This window comes from Chiloscyllium plagiosum, unplaced genomic scaffold, assembly GCF_037043375.1.
Source record: "Chiloscyllium plagiosum isolate Xiang-an unplaced genomic scaffold, Cpla_swu_hap1 HiC_scaffold_41, whole genome shotgun sequence".
Classification (NCBI taxonomy): Eukaryota; Metazoa; Chordata; class Chondrichthyes; order Orectolobiformes; family Hemiscylliidae; genus Chiloscyllium; species Chiloscyllium plagiosum.
Genome location: NW_028270179.1, coordinates 16,731,071 through 16,751,403, shown reverse-complemented (window position 1 = coordinate 16,751,403; position 20,333 = coordinate 16,731,071).

Sequence of the window (20,333 nt, the reverse complement as noted above, 5' to 3'; positions counted from 1 at the left end):
AGAATCTTTGGCTTGGATCTTTATGTTTTCATTGTCTACAGGAATTGTGCTGGAAGACTAGAGAATAGCAAATGTTGCCTCCTAGTTCAATAGGACGAGTAAGGAAAACCCTAGTAATTATACGCCAGTGTGTCTTATTTCAGATGTGGGTAAAGTGTTTGAAAAGGTTAGGATTTTCAATAATCTAGAAATGAATGATTTGAGTTGGGATGGTCTACAACGTTTTGTGAAGTGTAGGTTGTGCTTCATATTCTGTACTTTGAGAGGGCGACCAAACAGGTGGATGAGAGTAAAGTGGTTGGTAAGGCGCATATGGATTTCAGTCAAGCGTTTGATAACGTTCTACAGAGTAGGCTACTGCAGAAAACACGGAGACATGGAACTGAGGGTGAGTTAGCGGTTTTGATCAGAAATTGCCGAGCTGAAAGAAGACAGTGAATGGTGGTTGATGGAAAATATTCATCCTGGAGGTCGGTTACTCGTGCTGTCCCGCAAGTATCTGTTTTGGGGCAACTGCCGTTTGTCATGGTATTGTTAAGTTACCCGTATGAGGGCTTAGAAGGATGGGTTAGTAAATTTGCATATGACATTAAGGTCGGTAAAATTGTGGTTCGTGCTGAAGGGTATTGCAGTTTACAGAGGGACATAGATAAGCTGCGGATTTGCACTGAGAGTTGGCAAATGGAGTTTAGTACAGAAAGTTGTGAGGTGATTCACTTTGTAAGGTTTAAAAGGAATAGAGAGTACTGGGATAACAATAAGATTCTTTTTAGTGTGGATGTACAGAGAGATCTCAGTGTCCATGTGCATAGATCCCTTTAATTTGCCACCGAGTTTGATAGGAGTGTTAAGAGGTCATACAGTGTTTTGGCTTTAATTGGTACAGGGTTTAGTACAGGGAGGCCAGCAATAAAAGCAATTAAAGGCATAAGCCCTTCTCCCAGCAATACATTTTTCAGCTCTGATCTCCAGCATCTGCAGTCCTCACTTTCTCCTGATTCCTGAAGAAGGACTTATGCCCGAAACGTCGATTCTCCTGCTCCTTTGATGTTGCCTGACCTACTGCGCTTTGCCAGCAAGACATTTTTTCTGCTTATCTGAATAGGATTATGGAAAGCAGTTGAAGGCCATTCGTCCTTTAAGAATCTACTGTCTCTCAGTTCGACGACTCTATTATAGAATTGATGAGCTGATTAGTGGCAAATGGGGTTCTACCAAGTATGTGCGAGGGTAGGCCCAACAACGCAAGGTCAGAGGAAATGATTGGAGTGCCCCTTGGGAAAGCATCATACCGACTGAGGAGAAAAAAAATATGGGCTATCCAAAGCTATTGAAAGTACCTGGATGCCCAAGGATTGAGGTAAGAAAATAAGGAAGGAAAATGAGACATATGATGCATGCTGAAATAATGATTGCTCTTATGTAGAGACAAAGCAGGATCAGTATTAAAACTTTGAGGGCAGTGCAGGAACAGAGGGACCTTGTTTTACATGGACACGGTTCTCGAAAGATGGCCCTGAAATTTGGAAGAGTTGGTAAAACAGATTAAAAGATCACTGCATTCCTTTCTCCGACTGCATGGAAATTTTCTTTTTTTTCCCCGGAACACATGGCTATCAACTCCCCTCTTATTTATCCCCGCTGATGAATGAGAAAGAAAGTAGTTCAAGGTAATACACATAATGTTAAGGCTTCTGACTGCATGTTCAAGGAGTCCCTTCTGTTCCACTGATCCAACAATGCAGTGTAGTAGGAATTCCAGACCGGAATTCAAAGGTTGATTCCGACCTCGGCCAGCAATAGTGATTGACGTGTATCGTGACGTCCACAAACAGCTTGACAGAAGATTGTAACACGCCCACATCATTTCTCTATGAATGATGGGTACAGTCAGTTGTCTGTCCATTTAGCATGTTGAAGGTGGAGGTAATGTCCACCGTATCTGTGTGATGAATAACCACTGAATCGTCTGTTTGTTCATGCCTCATATTGTGGCTGAACAGTGGTAAGTGGAGGGTGGCAATACCATTGATTTTAATACTCATGTCACTGATGGTCACAGAGCGCTTCACTGCTGATGGACTCGAGCAACTGTCGGTTATGATAGGAGGAGTTGATATCTCTTTAGGTGAAAAGAGAGCTCGCGGAATGCGAGAAAACCCCACGATTGTCTGGCAGCGTCGCAAGTGCAAGAGAAACACTGATCATGATTCGAGTTTAAATTTTGAAGGGACTCTGATGGAAGTCAGATTGGCCTGTACGTGCACGCTGTTTTAATCTCTTTCTATCGCATTCCATAGTTTCTGCAAGATCTGCTCGGTTTCTCCATTGACGTTTGCCTTGATAGATGGATATCTCGATAGACAGATAACTCGATGGATAGATAGCTCGAAGGATAGATAGCTCGACCGATAGATAGATAGTTAAATCGAGCGATAGATAGATAGATAGATAGATAGATAGATAGATAGATAGATAGATAGATAGATAGATAGATAGATAGATAGATAGATAGATAGATAGATAGATAGATAGATAGATAGATAGATAGATAGATAGATAGATAGATAGATAGATAGATAGATAGATAGATAGATAGATAGATAGATAGATAGATAGATAGATAGATAGATAGATAGATAGATAGATAGATAGATAGATAGATAGATAGATAGATAGATAGATAGATAGATAGATAGATAGATCGGGTACAATCTGATCTCCAATATCAATCGTCCTTGCTTTCTCCGAATTGATACACGTCATCATAACTCAATGAAAAACTGAAACCTCAGAATCGAACTTGCTAATCTAAGTTGTCAAAACTCAAAGCCAAACTCGCAATCTATGTTTCGAATGTGTGGTGTCCTCACACTTGAACTTCCTAGCGTCTGTAACAACGCTGACTAATAAAGAAAGTGGAAGGCTCATGAAATCTAATATAAACAAGAAAATGAAACCGAGACCCATGAATCAGTTATGTTTGAATCTGGTTGACGGAAAAAAATACTAATTAAAACCACGTATGATATCAAAGAGCAGAGTTTTGTTAACCAGTGGAAACTGAACAGGTAGTTGGAAAAAATGGTAATTTTGTACAGTCTCCTTTCCGCTTTGCGATGGTTGTAAATCACACGTCTTTGGTCAATTGCTTGAGGAAATATTGTTCTTCCATGAACTGCTGACGTGACTCAGCCCTGATAATTATGTTTTTGTCCCTTATGGCATTTCCAGAGATTGCTTCAGTTCATCTTTCTTTTTAAGTCGAATGTTCCTCGTTACAAACTGTGCTCATTCCAGCAATCCGCAATCCGTCCGTGCGTTGAACTCTAGGTTCTGATTTTCATACCCTGCTCTTAACGTTCTGTTGGACATCTAATTGATTGCGGTGGAATCTAACCGAAGGAAGGTGCTCACATTTCATATCAATGCGACTTGGAAAGACCTCAATAGGAACAATGTGAAGCGAACTGTTCTCCAAATAACCTGGTTAGATCATCCGCCGTATAAAGTGCTTGTTCAAGTTCGCATGTACCTGGATACACTACACACTCAGAGAAAATTCACAATTTGTACTTCAATATACTTCGGTTAGATGAGACTGAAATGGTTGTGCACGCATGATTCTCAATTGACCGTTTTTATTTCAGCGACACTGGTACAGGTATGTTTTCGTCAGTTGAGACATCCTTGGAGTAATTCTTCTCCCCCGCCATTTTAATTAAAGTGTGTGAAGTTTGAACAATATGTATCAAATGATATCTTGCAAGAAGAGGTGAGTCACAAATGGCTCATATGCATAACACAGAGATCCATCTGAGTCCGGAAAATCTTGCATGCAATTCTTGGGATTCTGGTTCTGCTTGAAATATTTTTCTATCCTATGAGTGACCGTAAACATTTTCAGGGAGCGGCAAAAATACAAATAGTGTGCATTTGAACAAAAATGTAAATTATGAATTTCGAAATATATCTAGCGGTCCTTTACTGTCAATTTATCACCATACATGATATCCTGTGCGAACAGCACTATGCATGTCACTAAGATTCATGAATTTCAGCATGTCCAATGAACATCACATGACCAAAACAGCCAAAACAAATTCAATAAGAAAAGAAATCTCACTTTTCTAGCAGCACGACCATACACACCACGATAACACACATAACGCTTATAAGATGCTAACTTACTTTGCCTGCACTGTTGTCTATAGATTGAGCACAGACAACATTTCAAAGATTGCATCTCAGCAAGAAACCAACAGAAATATTGAAAATCGAAATATCACAACTTTGTGCATTGTTTCCATAGAGAACACTTGATTCATATTTCAGAACAACCCACGGATCGCATCTTGAGAAATGTTGCCAGAAAGGATGGTAACAGGCAACAAGGAATTTTCTCTTCAAATATTATGCAGAGCCTTTTGGCTGGAAACGAACTCAAGCAGAACCGGAATTCCAAGTTCAATTTTTTACAAGTACAAAACAGCTTAATGTCAAGCACCCCTGGCTGCTGTGGAAGGCCAAGCAGAAAATTTCTGGAACTCTGACACACACTTCAAATACATCTCTGGGCACAGAGGTAGGGCCAGAAAATAGGAGGACGGCCAATGTGTGTCCGATTGTTAAGAGGGTGTAGAGATGAAACATGAAATTACAGACTGGTGAGTCTCACTCAGTGGTAGGGAAACAATTGAAAAAAATTCTGAAGAAGCAAATTAATGCTCACTTGGACAGGCATGGATAAGTTAGGGATAGTCAACGTGCCTCCGTCAGAGGAAGGTTATGCCGAATAAATTTGTTCGAATTCCTTTCTTGAATTGTGATCACGAGTTTAGTCGACAGAACTTCGGTTGATGCAGTCTACATGGACTTTAGCAAAGTTTTTGTAAATGTGCCAATTGGGAGAATAATTGAGAAAGTTTAAATACATCGAATTGAGGGAGATTTGGCTGGGGTGATCATAAAATGGTCTAATAGGAAAGAAAGTGTCGTTGCAGAAGCCTGTTCCACTGACTGGAGGCTGGGTCAAGCGGTGTATCACAATGATATGTACTGGGAACTTTATTATTTGTTACATTCAGATTGAAACAAGTGGGGTACGGAGATCAGGCAAATTTGCTGACGACACGAAGATTGCTAAATTGGTTCAGACTGAAGAAAAAGATCTAGCTTGCAGAAAGGGGCTTGGTCAGTTGGTAAAAGCAGTGGCAGATGATATTTAAACCTGTTAAGTACGAGGTGATGCACTTTGGATTCCCGTCACATATTAAAAAAAAACACACGGCCATTTTTTTACAACGGAAAGAATAAGAACACATTAGAACTTGGTGCAGTGTATTGGTTGACTAGGAGGGTATGGTGACGTTTTGTGAGTGGATACGGTCATAAGATTCAATGGAGGCTCTGACATTTGTGAAGAAACCTTGACAAATTGGAGAAGATGCGAGTGGGAAGGCAGGCCTTACTAAATATCTTGTCAATCATATCTAAGATATGGCAGAGACAGCGAATTAAATCATGCAATGTGATAAAAGGCGTTGATATTATTCACGTTTAGGCAGCAGGTTGGTTAGTTTTATACAGAGTAGGCGAATTGCCTGGTCTTGTAAATATGTGTTTCTGGATGGCGCCATTAATCACAGTATTTTCAAGCAGAATGGAAATTAATTGATTTGGGGACGTAGGTTTAGCGTGGAAGACTAGGTCTGGAGTCACATTTGGGGGATTTCAGAGCCATGAAGGATTATACAGAACTACAAGGGGGCATAGCTTTAAATTAAGGGGGGGGGGGCGGTAGGTATAGGACAGATGTTAGGGGTAGGTTCTTTACTCAGCGAGTCGTGTGTTCATGGAATGCCCTGCCAGTAGCAGTGGTGGACTCTCCCTCATTATGGGCATTTAAGCGGGCATTGGATAGGCATATGGAGGATAGAGGGCTAGTGTAGGTTAGGTGGGCTTGGGTCGGCGCAACATCGAGGGCCGAAGGGCCTGTACTGCGCTGTATTCTTCTGTGTTCCATGTTCTATGTTCTATTTTCTGTAAGGAATCGAAAGCAGTTTCACAATCATCATTACACTCAGAATTTAAAATGCTAATTGAATTCATATTCCAGCATTTGACAGTGCAGTGTGTTATCTTGGGCTTCAAAGGCATTCATGGGCATCAATGTGTAGCGATATCATCGCTCGGCTAGTTTCCACCCCTATCCCATACCTCCCAACTCCAACCCTGATAGCTGACAGTTGTGTCTGATCCAATTGTCTCCCTGAAGTACAGTTTGCCTAGCGAATTTTCCCGCTTTATCAAAGGTTCAAGATAGAAGCATAGAATCCCGACAGTGTGGAAACAGACCAATCGGCCCATCGAGCACAGATCATCCCTCTGAAAAGCTCCACACCCAGACCCACCCACATACCTTATTCTAATAACCACGGTAATCCAACTAGCCTGCACATCCCCGATCATTATCATTAAGTTAGCCAACTTACCTGTCGAACATTGGACAGTGGAAGGAAACTGGAGCATCTGGAGGAAATACTCACAGATGCATAGAGAATGTGCAAACTCTACACTGAGAGTCGCCCACGGGTCCAATCGAACCCCAGTCTCTGGTGTTGTGACGCAGCACTCCGAATGAGAGTGTTAGTTTTAGAATTTATTACGAGCCAAATAAATACTTTAATAAAGGTGCTTTAAATTGCATGACTATTTGCAGAGAATGGCAGCAGACTGAACGAATTAGTATAAATGAACCTGTTCATACTTTGAAATGGCATTGGAGCAGCATTGACACTGACCTATAAAAAGGTTATTACAGAGCTCCCACGGTGCTTCCAATTTGACAGGCATTGTGAATGCATCTCAGTCGTGCTGAGGCTTTGGATGAGTGCTTATTTTTCTATGGCTCCGACGGTTTTGTCATTATATCTCTCGACTAACAAGACGTATTTGAGTATTTGCAGCACGTGTCCAATTGGCTATCGTCATTTAACGTGTGATTTTGTCAGGTTTTGAGATTTCATAGCTTCATTTGTCAGTGTATATGTGAAGTCTCCATGCGGTATTTTGGATTCGTAAATTCAAACATTTCAAGGGATCTTACTAGTCTGTGTGTCACTGTTTACTTCGGTTAACAGCAAGTATTTATTTGGCTCGTAATAAATTCTAAAACTAACACTCTCATTCGGAGTGCCTGTGTTTACAGGAGCCCCAGCGAAAAACCTGCGCAGAATTTAACATAATACATCAGTAAAAGCAGAGAAAACCAAAGGGCAATATCGATAGAAAAAGTAATGCCTCGCCATTGTTTCAGAACTAAGTTGTTCCAGATAAAATGTGGCGGTATTTACAGTACATATCTCAGGGGAAATCTGCCCGTTGAAGCTCAGAAGCACACCATACAAAAGAAGACTGCGACCCATCAAGTCTGTACTACTAAATTCAAACTACCACCAAATTCTAGTACGACTTTCCGCCCACTATATTCCGAGTTATCCCAATTCCAGGTCTCCTCCAATTACTTTTATGAAGTCTTTGCGCATTCCCACCTCAACTTTCCACATAGCTCGATATAGTCGAGACGCCACAATTGTCTAGGTGAAAAGGATTGTGTCTCATGTCACTCTAAAACTTCTGCCTTTATTTAAATTCATACCGATTGTCAATGACCATTCAAATAAGGGAAAAGTTGCATTCTATTCACTGTCTTTCTTCACTGTATAATGTTGTACAGCTGTATCAGGTCTGCCTTAACTTTTTCTTTTTGAAAGAAACCAACACAACCTTATCCACCTTTGCGTCATAACTGAAATGTTCCTTCCCTGGCAACATTTTGATACAGCGCCCACGCACCCACTAAATGTTCAGTAAACCGTTCCCTGCAGAGTGATGACCAGAACTACTGGAGAGTTTAGCTGCATCCAAACCAAAGTTTGTCGCTCCAATTTCAGCTCCAACAAAAACATCACTGTTCTTATAATCTGAGCCATGACTGAAAACGATAAACGTCATATATGCCTTTTTAAATATCCTATTGTCCTGTCCTGTTGCCTTCTGGAATACTTTGAGCTTTCTACGTCTTGCCATTCGTTCAATATTCTCCTTAAAATTTCCTTCTTGCAAACTATCTCACCTTGCATTTTACTATATTAAATAACGTACGTAATTTACCTGCCCATTTGATCAATTCATATCACTGATCACTGTCAAAGATCGTAAAGATTATCCATCATCTTATTGAATGGCAGAGCATGCTCGAAGGGAAGATGGCGTCCTCCTGCTCCTAGTTGTTACGCTGTCATGTGATGATAACCAATGGACTTTTATCTTTAAATTTGTCATGTATAAGCTTGTTTATCTTGTTTTCTATTCATCTTGTCCATGGGCTGGAAATGTGTTTGCCAACATTTCATAATATTGTGGGGGTTTGCCAAAAGACCTAAACATGAGTAAGATGCATCATTGCTCTTCCCAGTATACTTTGTTTTCCCGACAGTGGGAAAACTGCAGGCAGCTGTGGTCTCCATATCATCCTTCTGAAAAAAATTACAAGAGAACAATACATTATTGAGTTCGCCATTTCACTCTGATGCACGACAATTGCTGTCTTCCACTAATTCACTTGCGTGGACGTAACTGTGCACTGATCTTTTCATCACACAATACCAGCTTAAATTCAACGGCTTTATTTGGATGCACTGGCTTTCGAAACGTTGCTCCTCCATCAACCATCTGATGAAGGAGCAGCGCTCAGAAAGCTTGTTCTTCCAAATAAAACTTTTGGACGATAACCTGGTGTGTGAATTTTAATTTTGTTAACACCAGTCCAATACTGCCACCTCCAAAATGTGATCTTATTGTAGTATACTTTGGTTAAATAACACTTGGAGCTCGACGTTCATTTCTTTCCACAAAGAACCATGAACGGATGGCAACGTACATTTGCCTGAATTTAACATTTGTGATGAGACTGTATTTGAAGCACTGTGCATCGTGCCAAACTTCACAGTTTTTTGACAAATCATGCCTCAAGCAACACTTTGCATGATTTGACTTCAGTACGCCGTTTGGACTTTATCTGTTGTGATGTGGTCTGTTAAGGTCTCAAAATGTCTTGATTATACCAGATCTGTAGATTCCTGTTACCTGACTGCTAAAGCGATTGAATTTATCTTTTTTTTCCTCTTGGTGTCTTCACTTATTTTCATTTTCTGGAATTGACTAAACCAGTGTGACACAAAGAGTATTCGCTCAAAGCATAATTCGGAAGCAGCTATTCTCCTTGATGGGCAAAAAGCGTTCATAATAACGAAGTAGGTACAACTATCACACCTCTGTCAGTATTTGACTGATGTAAACGTAAATTTATCTGATGTAGCCATACCCTAATGCTGGAGAGATGACATACGGTTTTCTTTTAATAAGGAGCAGGGTGAAAAAACAAAAATATCATATACAATTCCCTTCAACGCTACTCACAGTACCATTTCGAAATGCAATTACTTGAATTCGGTTTTCAGTTATTCAGTTTGATGCAACAAATGCAGTTACAATACAGTTATTGTATTCCGGTAGCATGGATAACTGCAGTTGCTATTTGTGTCTCTTCCTTGTCATTGCCACACACCCTTTTATCCTCAAGCACCCACCGATTCCTCTTTCTTCCATTCATCACTTCAACCATGAACTTTCATTTGAAGTAGGTTTTGGTTTGCTCACTTGAGTTGATGAAGCATCACAATAACATTCAAATCCTCATTACCTTGAGACAATTCCTCATGCACTGGTGTGTTTGAGCTGAATTGACAGTAGCAAAATGCCTTGAAGCATGGGTTTGACTGAACCATCAAAATGGATTTGCATTGCGTAAAAGTAACCTCTTTTTTGCACAGATACTGCCGAACCTGCTGAGATTTCTCCAGCAGTTTCTTTTTTTTAAAATCAATCTGATTTTTTTAAAGCACTCGCAGTTCTTTTGGATTTTTATTTGATTAGTATCACAAAACGTTAGCGGGAGTGATGCTGGAAGAAACGCACAAAACGCACTCTCGCACAACGCTATTGAAAGCAACAACTCGAAGCTCTTTTTGGTTGGTAAAACTAGACTTCCAAATGGAGGTGAAGTGGCGATCATACAAATCATGCACATTAGCAAGCAAGGTGCTATACTCATTTCATCTGTGGGAATGGCCTCAAACATGTGGCAATGGATTTACTTCGACTTCAGCGAATTGGCAAAGAGAGAGGGAGAGACAGATTGTCAGTGATTGTTGATGCACATACCAAATGGCAGAGATAGTATTCAAGAATTCATGTTAGCAGGCATAATGGACTGATGGGATGGGAATACTTGAAAGGTTCTTAATCCCAAAAGGTTCACAGATTGTGGTGCAAGAGTGACAGAAGGACCGAAACTGTATGGTAGCAGATTTGTGAAATCGGCTCTGCAGACCCAGTGACTAACGGCCAGCAAATGAGTTTTGAACATCTTGAAGCAGGCATCAAAGGTTTCATAGAGGGCTTGGTCGCCGGGGGCGAATCAACTGTCAGGTGTTCTGCAGCAATGGACAAGACTACAATGATGGCTTTGTGGTCCTCCCGCTAAACTGCGAATTCGGAGACCCAAAGAATTTTCTGGGGACCCGAAACCAAAATGCACAGCAGTTGGTGGAATTGAATTAAGAGTCATGCAACCAACGTCAATGATTACAAAAAGCCAATCAGGTTCATTAATGCCCTATAGGGAGGTTACCGCCATCTTGCACTGGTCCAGTCTACATAAGACTCCATATCTACGGCCAATGATTCTTAATTGTCCTCTGGCAATCAGAAATGTTTTAACAAAATTTGACCTATACAGCAATGTTCATAGCCCAAGAATTGATTAAAACGAAACATACTTTGACAGCAGTATTATCATGAAAAAAAAGCTGAAAGAACATGAGCAATGTATGTAAAAGCCTTCCACTTGTCGGTCCCCTTCCAAGTCACGAACATGAACGCACTGATACATTCATTCTTGCCGAGTCAAAGGACCGGTCCTCCATATAAACAGCGCCGATACCATATTGCTTTTAAATCATAATGGCAACCAGATTTCAGGTTGGGAGAAAATTAGGTCTGGAGACGCTGCAGATTCAGAGTTGAAAGGGGAAGTTGTAAAAACGTGCAACATGTCAAGCAGCATCCGAGGAGCAGGAGAGTCTGATCTTGGCATGCCTACATCCACAGAACATTCTAAATAATTCTCCTTCAGATTGTGATACTCAGCCGCCCACGTAAATTCAATAATGTTGATCTGCATAATAATAATTGGGCGAATGGAACTTGGATAATTTGATTTCGCACATACATCCACTCACTTCCCACACAAAACACCCAGTCCCTCACATAAACATTAGAGTTAATGTTTTGTTTATGAAGATAAAAGGACATGAATTCGTTAGAGCACTGTGTTCTTGACATCTCAACTTGTCACACAATTGATTAAGGTCATGACTAATCATATTAGGCTGCATCCTTGCCACCACAGTAGCATTTCATGGACGTCATTGCAGCCGTTGGAGTCAATTTTCAATCATTCTGGTAACACAGCTCTTCAATAGTTTTGCCTTGGTAGGCATCGTAAATTGTTATGAACTGGCTCAGGACTGATGGACTCCTTTCAAGCTCTAATGTTTCTTTTTCTTATTTCAACACCATTCAAGACGGAACCCTTTAATAGTGAAATTGTATTTTCATTATTTTTATTGTATTTTTACTCTAATGTACAAGGGACAATAGAATCGAAATCAATTTTAAAGCAGACAAGCAACGCAAATATGTGCCCAGTCATCAAATGCATTCATTCACAAGGAAAACTGGCTCAAATCCACCTTCGGCTGCTTTGTTAACGAATGAACTAACCTGCTTACGTGCTTTGCACACAAAACGCATCATGCTATTTTATTTTATTCTTCATTATACCAACGTAATTATCACAATATACCACGTGAACTTTACAAGAAACGAAATTTATCTGGATCAACCTGAAATAAAAACAAACAAGACTCAGTACAACCCATGGACAAAACCAACGTCATCTACAACATTGCATGCAAGGACTGCCACAAACACGACGTTGGACAAACAGGAAGAAGGTAGCCAACAGGATACATGAACACCAGCGAGCCACAAAAAGACACCACCCTCTCTCCCTCGTAGCCCTACACACGGATGAAAAAAAACACAATTTCGACTGGGACATCACATCTATCCTGGGACAGGCTAAGCAAAGACATGCTAGAGAATTCCTAGAGGCCTGGCACTCCAACCACAATGCCATAAACAAACACATATATCTCGATGCCATCTATCAAACCCTCAGAAAACGAACAGGAAATGACATCACCACAAACCCCAGGAACGCCATCCAGGACAAACATATATATAGAAAGCAGGAGACAACAGCTTCGCTTCACTTGGAGGTCGCCACTAATGATGTTACCTCGCCAGGTAATGAAACGTCTGGATATCAAACCTACAGCTCAGCGAGAAAACCTACACCCTTAACCTCAACCTGTGCTACAAACCTTGCAAAAAGACATTCCTTCCGTTACGACTAAACCTTTCAGCCAGTCAATTGAAAAAGTTAAATTTTAGATTAAACATTATCTTTCTCTGAAAATATCCAAGTTCTTCCGATCCTGTCAGCATCATGTAGAATTACCATGTATGTGGCATACTCAACCTGAGACGTTATACCATCCAAGTCGATTTTACATTCAACAGTGTTTACACACACGAGGAGTTTTCTGTTGAAATCAGTTTTTAAATATTTCTCTCTTTCTGTTCTCATCACTTTCGGTACTGATTTCACCTTTGACTTCGTGCAATTCTCTTCTTACAACCAAAGATTAGCACCCAGAAGGCATATTTCCCACATTCAATCTAAACTAAAAAAAAGGCGACATATTCATGGAACAACCTGAACTCCGGCTTCTAATTCAAATGAAATATAGGGTTAAATCTGCAATGTGTTGGTATTTGACTGAGAGGAAATTTGGAACAAGGGCTCAAGCAAAACATCGAACATTCACTTCTGTCCGAGTGAAAAAGTACATACACTGGAGATTTGCAAAACCAATTTGCGAATATCATAGTTTCAATTTAAAATGAATATCTGTTTAGTTACTAATTTTATGATTTATTCAGGTAAGTTCAAAAATATCGAATTCAGAATCATATAAATTAAAATTAAGAGTGATATCAATATTATCACACCGTGAAAAGGAGGGACAAAGTGAAATAAGATTGAAAGTATTGACCAAGTCGGTTCCAGCTGGTTGACACATATTGTCGGATGGATATAGAATCAAGCAAAGATTTTAAAAATGATGTCACTGTTCTACCGAGCTTCGATCGCTGAATTTCCCCAGTACCAATATGATGGGTGCACAATAGGGCAGAAACTCAACTAAACTCTCCACATTAGTTAAGTGGCTCTAAGATAGGTCTGATGATCGGAATTCTGCTGCGAGGAAATTACCTCGTCACTCTTTAAAATATTTGTTCATTGAGGGAATGAGTAAGATGGCAAGTGCATTGCTGATGCTAAAACCGTGGGCTGATTCTAAATATTTCGACCAGCATACTTTTGTAATGTTTGCAGAAAGAGAATCAGCACATCTTATTACTCACTCTGCTAGCGGTAATCAACAGCACTTCAGAAGACAAACCCCAGGCAACGCTATCGTCATCATGGAAACAGGCCTCAAATTATGGCATGATCGGCATGGCAATGATAACCCAAAATCCCGCCCACTTCCCGGTGAATAAGGGAATACGCTTGACCACGTGGAGAATGCGACTGCAACTTCCCATGTAATGCCACAGAATATGAAATTCAATGAAATAAAAAGGCCTTCTAACCTCTCAATGATTCAGTAATTTGCATCGCACAATTAATTGAAAAACAGAAGTGAAGGGATATTTCAGGATATTTTTCAACTCTTCTCTGAACTTTGATTGAATTACAGCATAAAAGCAAGTATTGGTACAGCACCCTGAGATTTGCAACATGAAGCTCAATTCAAGTACAAAGTAAGGTATGTATACAGTCTTAAACCCAAAGTTATAAATTCGCCTCCACAAACAGAACATCATAAGCAATACTCGTAAGAGGATGAAAGTTCCTGAAATGAAAAATAGGAAAAGAGCGGATTTTCTTCGGCTCTCTCCCACTGAATCCCTTTGAGAATTGTTAGTTCTATGAGCCTGGAACCTATTGCGGGCGTGGCTGCTCATTAAAACCTGATTGATGCTAAGAACATTGAGCAGCAGAATCAGTACAAATGGAAGCGCCATTGACAGAACATGTTGCAAGAACTCGATTCCTGTCCAGACCCGAGACAATTGAACTTCCTGTGCCATGATACAAAACCAGGGGTTGTTCCACATTCTATAGAAACCTGTTAACATGAAATACCAGCAGACATTTTTTTAAGCAGCACAGCAATCCAATTGTTCCAAGAACCACATGTGCATTCTCCACGGTGCAGTATTTACTTTTCCACTTCCAAAAGCAAATGCTCACAAATCGGTCAAATGTGAAAGCGACAGTAAACCAGACAGATGCATCTGTGGCTGCATATAACAGTACAGCATGTATGTTACACATGGGAATCGTCTCCATGAAAGGAAAATGCTCTCTGTAGACAAATACAATGTGTCTTAACACCAAGTCAAAGAGAATGACAAGTAAGTCCATCACTGCCATGGCAACCATGTATCTTGTGACACATTTGGTGAGACCACACTTTTTCTGATTCAGTATCACAATCGTCAGTATGTTAACTGTGAAGGAGAGAATGAACAGAGAATTTGTGCATCAGTATTGCATCAACTTTGACTGAAAACTCCATGAGATGTGGAGACATGCGACTCTCCTTTGCTGCATGGAAAAGTTGATCAGGAGAGATAACACGTTGGAATCATCTACTTCGTTTGAAAACAGGACGCATTTGTTATTTTTAAATCAAACTGAATACTCAAATTGTTTAAGCATAATTTTGCAGCATTTAAAATTCTTCTTTCCTTCCATTGCTTGCTCCATAAATTATCCACCTCTAAAGAATACCTTACTATTGGACAGTGAGGACGATACAAACAATTTCTTCAGATGGACAGAGCAGTAGCAAGTGTTATTTACCAAGACAAATATGCTGTGACAATGCTATTACTTGAAAAAGGCTAGTTTGCCCTTGTTTTCTTTTTCTGAAGAGAGTTAGTAAAGTCATTCGTGTCGAATTGTCTAGTTTCACAATGGAAGGGGAGCGGCCAATTCTCTCAACTCAGGTTTTGTCAGGTTTGTTTTAGCTGTAGCAGTCAAAAGACATGTTACTCCAGGAAAGTTACAAATGTCAGTAAATAATTTATCCGGCTTTCTTCTGAGATGTCTCCCTCTCGAAGATACTCCCTCCTGCCTGTAAGAATCGGTGTTCGAAATTGACCTCTTTTTATGGCATGTTACTTTACTGGAACAGTTAATTGGTAATAGTTAGTGTGTCAGATCGATGAAGTGTTTAAAATAAGAAAAAGAAAGGATCCAGGTTAGCATCTTAAAAATATTTTGAGGGGTACTATTCATTTTCAAAACAATGCAGTAATGCAATTTGGAAGAAGGAAGAAACAGAAGAAGAACGAATGACAATAAACTTTTGTTCTGATGAACATAGGAATCTTGCGGTGCTTGTCCACGGATACGTGCTCCTGCTGGCACCATGGAATAATGCATTGACCATCGTCCCCGATTGAAAGAACACGAGAAGCATCCAATAACAAAAATATGATCAACAGAGATGGCATTTGTCAAATGTATCATTATAAGTAAACGATTTCAGCTACCCCATGCCAAGTTTATTTATATGCACAGATTACAGTAATCCCCAAAAATGTCGCAGAATAGGTTTAAGGTGTTGTTACGAAACTGTAAAGGATTTTGTTTCGGTAATAATGTTCAATATGTAGGGAAAGGAGCTATTAACACTTCAAACTAGAAGTGAGAGCAACAGAAACCTTAATATTAAAATTAATGTTTGACCAGGTTAAAAAAAAGGTGCATATGTGGGAACACAAAGCTGATAAGTGGTCTGAATTTAATCGAAGTTCTAAAGCCGAAGTACAGACGTTTTGTGGGAAAATCAGCTTCGCAATTATTGTAACTGAGATAATCGCCAGGAGGTCATTTGAATAAAAATCACTGTTTTGCAAACAATTTGCCCAGCAGTTTTACGCACAATGAATTGTGATGCCACACGGCAGTACAGAGATGGGAGAAGGCAGCATTCATTTTGACCAAGATATCACATGGAAGCCAGCTCACCATCGAAGTCTTCATCTATGATCTGAAACACTTGTTCAGAGGCACATTTTCATCGTGGTGTGGCTGGATTTCGCATGGTTTGTGACAGGGAAAAATCGGAATGTTTTCCGTTGTTACAAAGCACTTGGAGGAGGAGCATTAAGTCTGTATGTTTTTACACAGATAATTAATGGTGAGATAGCATATTAGAAATCATATCAGTAAAGGAAAAACACGTGGCATTTCGAAGGGACACATAGTTTAAGGAGCATGAATAATAAACATATTATTCCGCAAAACCGTGTAAGTCGAAACTTATTCTGTTGTAATTGAATATAAAAGGATAAAATAGACAAGGAAACACAAGATACACTAATGTCCAGACCGATATCATGCTAATCTGCGTTTTATTTTTGGTCAGATTATGACCAATTGTGGCCAAATTCCAACCTATCGTTCTCAGAGTAATATTGACTGCTCAAACCCATTGAATTCATTGCCCTCAGATCTGAGTTCTTCAACACTAATTTTGCAACACTTGCATATTGATTCTGCTGTAGTCGTGTTCCTGCTGGCACCATGGAATAATGCATGACCATCGTCCCCGATTGACAGAACACGAGAAGCATCCAATAACAAAAAATATAATCAACAGAGATGGCATTTGTCAAAGGTGTCATTATAAGTAAACGATTTCAGCTACCCCATGCCAGGTTTATTTATATGCACAGATACAGTAATCCCAAAAAAAGCCCCGCCAGCAAGGAAGATTGTTGGTAAAACCAGCAAATTATAGGATGAGAAAACAGCAGATTCCGGGCAGGAACATCATTACTACAAATTAGATCATGAGTGAGGAAATCGAACCAATTGATAAGAGAAAATTTTCATTCCTGCAGGAATCCAAAAATTAATAATAAGCCTCACAGCGCCAGGGGTTCGGGTTCGATTTCAGCCTCTGGCGACTGTCTATGTGGATTTTGCACATTCTCACCGTGTCTTCGTGGGTTTTCTCCGGATCTTCTGTTTCCTCTCACAGGTCAAACATTTGCAGGTTAGTTGAATTGGCCATGCGAAATTGCCCTTAATGTTCAGGTGTGTGGAGGTTAAGTGCATTAGTCAAGGGAAACGTAAAGTGATAAGGTCGAAGAATGAGTCGAGTTTGGATACTCTTGTAAGGGTCCATGCAGACTTGTTGAGCCAAATGATCTGCTCCCACATTGTACGGATTCTATGGTCCAATGTTTCTAAGATAGTACACGGATTCAGGAGACTATAGACTAGTTACTGACAGGCGAGACAATTGGGAAGAAAATTTGCTGCAAAACTCGAAGAGGATGCATTTGTAAAGAGAATAAGGAAAAGCACTGCATGATATTGGTTAGAAATTCGCAGTAGAACACGACCAAAATTCGAGAAGCAACGACAAGTCTTTTGTTAAAAGCGGTGAGACAATGGATAAGACTACTTACAAAGCAGGATTTTTTTTCATAAATAAAATACATAGCACAGAAGCACGGAAAGCAGCCGTAATTTACTAATGTTTCAATTAAAGTGACCATATTTTAATTTAGTTTGTGAGGCTTGACAATTTATTTTGTCTACTGCATCATTGTGTCAAATATGGCCCACATAATCTGCACCCACTTATCATAAAATATTTTAACATTTAGGCCAAAATCAAAGTTAGAGTGTCAAGCAACCAGCAATCAAGCTTATGAGGCTTTGTTAGACGCTTGATGTTATTATAATACTGGTAAACTCCATTTAAACCGTTATATGTTGGAGAAACAATTATCCCATAACTGGAAAGACTTTGTCTTTCTTGTTTCTGAGTACACAGCCATTCGTTATGTGCGTAAGTGAGGTTTTTTAATGAAATAATAATCGGTATATTTCAAGTAAGGTATTTTCACCAACATCAAGGTCTCTGTTTGGCTTCCATTTTCCTGCTTATATTAATAGCAATACTAAATTAGTTAGTTCCCATCTTTTACTAGTATAAAATGAACAAAACGATTATTACAAATTATCTCCAGTGTAACCACTACATTTGACGTTCGAGCTGTCTATATTGGCCAAGCGGAGTTGCTCAATCTCGCTCCTTCTGCTTGAAAGTCCTCGTTAATCGACTGATATTAAATTAGCTTAGTTGCTGAAGCGTTAGAGCCCATTTGTGACATATATTTTTAATGTAAAGCATGTTTCTCCTGGTGTGCACAGAGATAGACAAACATTGATCAATGTCTCTTATATTTCTTGCATTAATAACTTCTCCCACGGAAAAAAAACACATATATTTTAGAAAGCTTCGCTTTCTTTTTGTACGCTGACATTTTTTTGGAAGCTGTAGAATTCTCAAGCTTATTGATGTGTTCTCTTCCCCCTTTTAATGGATGGTTTGATGGTTATGCCTTGTTTTCTGAAAACGCCAAAATCATTGGAGTTTCTATTAGTTTTGGAAAAAATATCGTTCTCTTTCAGTCGAGTGTGAGCAGTTGTGGTTGTAAGATATTTACCTCAGAAAAAAACTGAGATCTGCTGAATCTATAAATGCTGATAATAGTGAGAAGAATGCACAGTAGTTGAAGAGAAAGACGCAGAATTGCAACTTCGAGACACATATGTTCCTGCTTTAAAAGTGGCGAAGAGAAATATACATCATACTCATTTGGTTGTGCTCACAATACAACGCTGAAGGTTAAATTTGATATATATTGTTAAATGACTACCTACAGCTACGGACATTTCAGTTGTCTTTTATGTTTCCATAACAGTAGGCTTGACTGAATAATTTTAGTTGAATTTGGCTGTATAATTTTCATTGTCAATATTATACACTTATGAACAGGAGAAATTAGGGCAACAACATGACATTCAGCATGCATAACCATTCAGTATGCTCATGTTTATCTTCCAATTCAGTACCCTGTACCCGCGTTCTCGTCATACTATTTAATCCCTTCCGTATAAGCACTATTAAATTCAATGATCTCAGTTCCAAACGTTTCCAGTGACGCTTTTACTTTGAGAATAATAGTATAACGTCTTGCGCTAAAAGTGATATTTTCTGAAGTTTGATTTTACTCCACTTGTAAAAAAATAAAAGCTTCAGGAAACAATCACATAATCTTTCTCGAAATGCAACCTCTGGAATACACCTGCAATCTTCCGGGCACTAATCGTAATAAAGCCTACGTTTTTCCAATGATAAGGTCCTCGTGAGTATTGATGAACAAAGAGAACTTGGAGTACAGGGTGATAGCTCTTGGAAAGTAGATTCGCAGGAGGATGGGAGAGTGAAGAAGGTCATTGGTATGCTCTTTTATTGGTCAGAGTATTGAGTACAAGAGTTGGGAGGTCATGTTGAGGCTGTACAGGACATTGTTTCAGCCACTTTTTAAATGTTGCGTGCAATTCCGTTTTCCATCCTATCGGAAGTACGGTGTGTAACTTGAAAGGGTTCAGAGAAGATTTACAAGGATGTTGCCTGGTTTGGAAGATTTGAGCTGTAGGGAGAGGGTAGGGCTTTTTTCCCTGAAGCGCGACCTTATAGAGTTTTATAAAACCATGAAGGGCATGGATAGAGTAAACAAAGAAGGTATTTTTCATGGACTAGGGAAGTCTAGAACGAGCGGGTATAGGTTTTGGGTGAGAGGGAAAAGATATAAAACCGAACATAAGGAGCAACGTTTTTTCACAGAGGGTGGTGCGTGAGTGGAATGGGCTGCCAGAGGAAGTGGTGGAGTCCGGTACAATTGTAACACTTAAAAGGCATTTGGATAGATACATGAATAGGAAGTGTTTGGCGAGATATTGGTCGGATGCTGGCAGGTGGGACTAGATTGGGTTGTGATGTCTGGTCATCATGGACGAGTTGGATTGAAGGGTCTGTTCTAATGCTGTACATCTCTCCGATTCTCTCTCTCTACTTTTTCTAAAAAAAACAAGAGACGTTAATTGAGTATACGTAGAAATTATAAATAGA